General features: G+C 29.4%; 1 protein-coding gene across 2 annotated transcripts in view; it reads right to left on the bottom strand.

Annotated features, from left to right (window-relative positions):
* LOC113550026 (uncharacterized protein CG43867) overlaps nucleotides 1-3,758 on the bottom strand; it is an 88,119-nt gene extending 84,361 nt beyond the window's left edge. Inside the window, exon 1 of one of the 2 annotated variants that reach the window (XM_026951624.2) lies at nucleotides 3,367-3,758. The gene's annotated coding sequence lies outside the window, so the exon portion shown is untranslated. The remainder of the gene's footprint in view (nucleotides 1-3,366) is intronic. The other variant, XM_026951614.2, reaches the window with a different exon arrangement.
* Between the last annotated feature and the right edge of the window lie 2,242 nt (nucleotides 3,759-6,000).

A 6,000-nucleotide genomic window follows, 5' to 3' on the forward strand; every position in this document is an offset into this window, starting at 1 on the left:
TCCCTCTATTTTTTTTTAGTTTTTCCTGATAAATTATTAAAACAAAAGTACAAAGAATTACCTATTTTATGATTTTAAACCATGTAGATCAAAGTAGATTAAAAATGCAAACAAAAACCATCCTCAATGTTAGATTGGTACAAATTATTTTCTCCATATTATTACATACAACATGTAACAAACACAACAAAAATACTTAATTATCTTTGTAAAGCCAATACATTCATCACTCCACTTAGAATCTAAAACTATGTTTTGAATACTCCTAAAAAAATGGGAAGTTACAACAAATAGGTATACAAATATGTATACATATGGATATTGGGTTTGGATACACATTTCACTTTGCCTACGTCTACAAAACTAAGTGTCAAATTTAAAAGTACGAAATAATAAATCATTAAATTAAATAAAATATACAACTAAGTTAACCCACACTCATTTACAAGAATGTTCAGTTTGATATTTTGATAGATTATAACATACAACATAGGAACCGATTGAAATTTATAAATGTGATATTCAAAATAGACTTGAAGACTAGAATATTATAATATTTTATAAAAGAACAAAGTATTTTTGATATTAAAAAATTTAATATACTATAATTGACATACTAAAGTAATAAATACATCTAAATTCTAAAAATATGTTTTAAAAAAAAATACATTTTAGCTATTAAATAATATTTTTATATAAAATTAATAATAAGCCTGAAGTAACCAAACGAATACACTTTTTTAATAGACATAAAAAGTAATGAGAAATATTATACAATATTATATCAGCATAAAATAAGTATTCTGTGTAAAATTCTAACAAGAAAAACATTTTCATTTTCCAAAATGTACATAGATACTTAATAAAAAAAATTATTAAATGAACATAAACTAAAAAGTTAATGATAATAAATACTTATTGTAGGTAGGTACTAATATTGTTTTCTATGGTTGAGCAGTATACTGTAATATTAATTTGCAAATGTCAATCATTTTCAATATTAGAAACATTTTGTTAGTTTAAAATGAGTTTTTTACAATTTTTCTAAATGCATACAAAAAATACTGAATACTTCAATTTTATTTATAATTACTTTTTACTGAATATTTTTAATACATACTACCGATTATAAGAGGCACAAAGTATGTGACTTGAAACACATTTTCTTCCTGAATAGTAATTTACAGACAATAAAAAAAAAATACCTTGAAAAATTCTTTATTATAAAAACTACCAATAGCTTTCTCATTTTAAATTTAAATTTCAAAATATAAATGGTATTTAAATACTAAATTGGAACCTATCTAAAAGTAAAGCTGACATTTAATATTGTTTTCTGTTGTTGATTATTTATTTATAATCAATGGCAATTGAATACCTATTATAATGCATATATAATTCAATTTTTTTAAACTCAATTAATTATACTAATAATAAACTAAAGATAATGCTAATATTAAATAATAATTTAGTATTTCAGTGGTAATATAAATTATTAAATACCAAAGTTTATAATTGTTATCTTTTATAGATGAAGTGCATAATACTCTGATACCTACTTGTTAATAGATACTCTAAATATGAAGACAATAATTTAGTTTATACTTATAAATGATAAGTTATACGAGATCATAGATTTAGAATTAAAGAGGTAAGTAGGTATTAAAATTGAGATAGTGTTTTTTTAGTGTTGTAGGTATACATATTATAAAATATATTATACACCAAAAAAGTAAGTAAATGATAGCCATACCTTATTCTAGCCTATGCAGGCAATAAAATAATCAAGTGAGATAAGAAGCAGCCTGCAAGATACTGCAAACAGTATGTCTGACTTAATATAAGCATGCAAGCATATTATGGGAGTGTTGATAGACCAAGAAAAGACTAATTATGATTAGAAATGTTTGGGACAGTGGAGATGAATTGGATTCCAAGTAAGAATTTAATAGGGTATCTTTTTAAGGGTGTTCCTCTTTCAGCCAAAACATACAGTTACGTTTTTGCCAGTATAGTTTTATTTAAAATTTACAATTTACCTATTATAACAACTAAATTGAACAATTTACCGATTTCATTAGTTAAATAAAAATGTATTATAGCCATTAACCATATAATTCATACATACTAATAATTATGGTAATAAAAAATGGCAAAAATGTCTATGAATATTTAAAAAATTAAGATTAAGTCTTATTTTTTATAATACAATATTTTTTTAACAATTTTCAATGCAAGTTTAATTTTTTTATAGTAGTTTTTTGGAAATAAAGATAAACCAGAGTTGTTACTTGTATAATATAATATTAATTTAAAATTAAATATACAATTGTAAGGTTTGGATATTATAATTGTAAATTTTAAAGAAAACTGTACTAACCAGAAAAGGATAATGGCAAAAAAAGGAAGGGTACGCTTTGACCAAAAAAGGTGATGCCCTCTTTTAACAAATACTACCTACATGATTAAAAATATGTTGGGACCCATATAAAAAATAGAAACTGTATAAGTAGCAAAATTAAGATTCATCTAAAAGTTGGAAATAAATGTTATTTTGCTATATAATATATTTCAAATTTGAATCACACTGGCTAGAAATACTCCAAGAAAACCAAAAATAAGCTATGTAAGTAATCCGAACAAATAACTTATTATGCATATTGCATATAAAATAATAAAGCAAGTGTTAGTATTTGTACCAGTCTGGAATGTAGCAGGTATACTAACAATAACAATATTGTGAATTATCACTATTAGTAAATACTGTTCCAATAATTGTGCAATTGCTGTAGGTATATTAATGTAGTAATGTCTAATATTATACTTAACTACCTACCAGTGATATGTATAAAGTTTATAGACAAAAATTGTGACTGCGAAAAGTGAAAGACAAGGAAAGGTACCTAAATAAGTTCTTCCCTATATAAATTAATATTTACATACTATGCAATTTTTCAATAGCATTTACCAATCAAATGACAAGTGAAAGTCTCAAAATCACCCAATTAGGTGGTATCTATTGTGCATAAAGTTTATAAGTGGTCGTTATCAATACTTAACTAAATTTGATGTAAACTGATCTTTTTCTGAAAGTAATCAGTATACCAATGCAGTATGCGCAAATTACGGCATATACAAGTCACAGAAAAACAATGCCTATGTATACAAGGCTTTGAAATAGCACAAACCTATTATTATTATTATTATTATTATAACATAGTATTATAATGGTGTGCACCGTAAGTAAAACAATAATCAAAAAATGAAAACTCTCAGACGATGCTTTTAACGTAGGTTGCGGGCACCGAAACAATGTTGCTTTCAATACTGTATGGCAAAAATTGTAGTGTTTATTTTTTTACTCACCACGAGCAATATTCGGGAACACTCGGACCCCTTGCAGAGCAGTCGGATCGTCCAAATCCTATAATAACCCGACGAGCGGCGCGAAAAGACTGGGTTATCATTGAGGACGAGTTATAACGACACGAACGACCGAGAAAGTATAGTCGAACGCACTACGACATCGACAGCTATAATATTATGATGAATGTTTCGGTCCTGTCGATTCGAATCGAAAAGAAAACGAGAGAAGAAGAGTAAAAAAAAAAAAAAAAGGAGAAAACGACCGGCAAGAAGAGATGACGACGACGAGGACGCCACGACGGACTGATCGCGCGACGCGCACGGTGCACGGACCGGACGACGAAACGGTTGCGGGAACCGGACCGAGCTTGTACTGTGGTACCGAAGCCGCGAACCCGTTACGTTTTGGTACGGCAGTGCGTGGTAATAATATTGTGTTGTGTTTCAGTGTTTGTGCGGTGCGTTGGGTGAGCCGCCAGAGCAGAGCGCAGCGCCACCAGTACCGGCCACCGCCGCCGCCGGAGCAGCAGCAGCTGTGAAACAGGTTACGACGGGCAAACAAGTGGTTATCAAAGAGTGGATGACGATGACGTCACCGCCGCCGTCGCCTCGTCGGTTGGAGGAGACGGACGGACGGACGGACGGGACCCACACCGCCGTCGTCCAGTGCAGCCACTATTTAGCCGCCGTTGGGGACTCGCACGTGTACGTCATAATATTATTTTCTTGATTTCTTCTACGCTGCCCTTTTATTTTTAACGACTTGGTGAATTCAATATTACACCAATGTTAGCACGGTTAGGCGGTAAGCGTTCGCACGGAGTGTGCTGGGTATGCGCGCTTACAAGTTATAATGCTTATATAATATCATCCTGTAGGACTATTCATTTTTTGAAAGGAAAGAGATGTCTTTAAACATATTCGATCCATTTTTTTCATAACATATTATATGCACATCAAGTCCCAAAATAACGTTTTTGAGAAAGATAAAAATATGCTTTTGACTTTTCATATATAGGTACCTAACGCTCCTCTATAAAAATGTTTTTATTTTCTAAATAATAGGTGAAGCAGTGATAGGTAATAAAAGAATGTATTGTAATTTGTAATTAATAAATTAACTTTTGAATAAGACGCCACACCCACTGTTGTCACCGTTTTACAAACGTATAACATGGCAAATTTTTGTTTAGTAAAATTCTGTGTATAGTGTGTTTAACAATGAAATGACTTATTATATCAAACTTATTGGTGAGAACATTGTCTGTGTTCTCTCGTCAGTTTAATTTTCAAACAAATTGTGAGTTTATAAAATATTTATATTTAAAAATTATCATGATTCTCCTAAAAATTGAAATATTGCTTAAAACCGACAAGAGAACACAATGTTTTTAACAAAATGTATTCTACTGAATAAAAATTTGCCGTGTAGTACGTTTGTAAGACGAAGACACCATATGCGGGTGCGGAGTCCTCTTGAGGCAATAACTTAGATAATTTATTTAGACATTTTTATTTTTGGAGAGCACATTTTATCAGTCGTATACACAGCGACCAAAACCTGTGCACGCCTATGAATGTTTCGTATTATAGTTAGGTATTACAAATTAGTAATTAGTATGCATACGCGTGATGCGGATACTGTCATCGTCGTAATATATTATTATTGTCGTTTGTCTCCAACAGTATTATTTGATTAGTCGTGTTTTCACTGTAAGTCTGTAAAACATTGGTGTAAACATAAGAATTGATTAAAATCTAACGTGAACTCCATTCTTAACGGCTTCCATTCTTCCGAAAATTCCTTTTATCGTATCTTGTAAAAATATACAGCCAAATTATTCCGCCAATAAGCCATTTATCATATTATATTATATTGTTATGGATAGACAGGCATTGTCATGTTTTGCTAGTATTCCACAAATTGTATTATAATATAATGCCTAAATAAGAAAAAAATACCAATTTTATTTTTTTATACTTCAATATTTATTATTTACTACTTTTTGTATTGACAACTGTGTCATACGATTCTAAGACAATAAATCGAATACAAAAAATATCATAATAGGTACACATTAAGGAAATATTTTTGGTTGTTTGAATACACATTTATTAAGCTTTTATATGTGGGTTAATGTGATTAATGTTAGAAAATCAACAACTGGTATTGTATTAATTTGATCAATACTTTATTAATTTTAATTAATTTTAAAAATGTGTTGGTATAATTAAATTTTAGATGCATGTAATAGAATTATAATTAAAAAATAGATGCATCTAATATTATTATATTATATTATAGTAAGGTTTATAAAATTACGATATACGACCTACCGGATACCGGATAATTTTGTCATGGCCCGCGAACTTTTTAAATCCTAGAATCACATTTGCACGGTAAACGGACCGAAACGCCCTCTCCGTTTCATCCCCATCAAAAATTGACTTTATGAATGAAACGTCCCAGGAAATTATTAAGATAGAACTTGGTCCCAAGAAATTATCAGTCATACGACGTTTGGTCGCCGGCATATTTTGATTATATAGAACATTTGGTCTCAATTTTTTTAAATCATTATTATTTATATTAATTTCTTCAAAATTTCATAATTTAATTTAATAAAAAAATAA

This window comes from Rhopalosiphum maidis, chromosome 1 (genome assembly GCF_003676215.2).
Source record: "Rhopalosiphum maidis isolate BTI-1 chromosome 1, ASM367621v3, whole genome shotgun sequence".
Classification (NCBI taxonomy): domain Eukaryota; kingdom Metazoa; phylum Arthropoda; class Insecta; order Hemiptera; family Aphididae; genus Rhopalosiphum; species Rhopalosiphum maidis.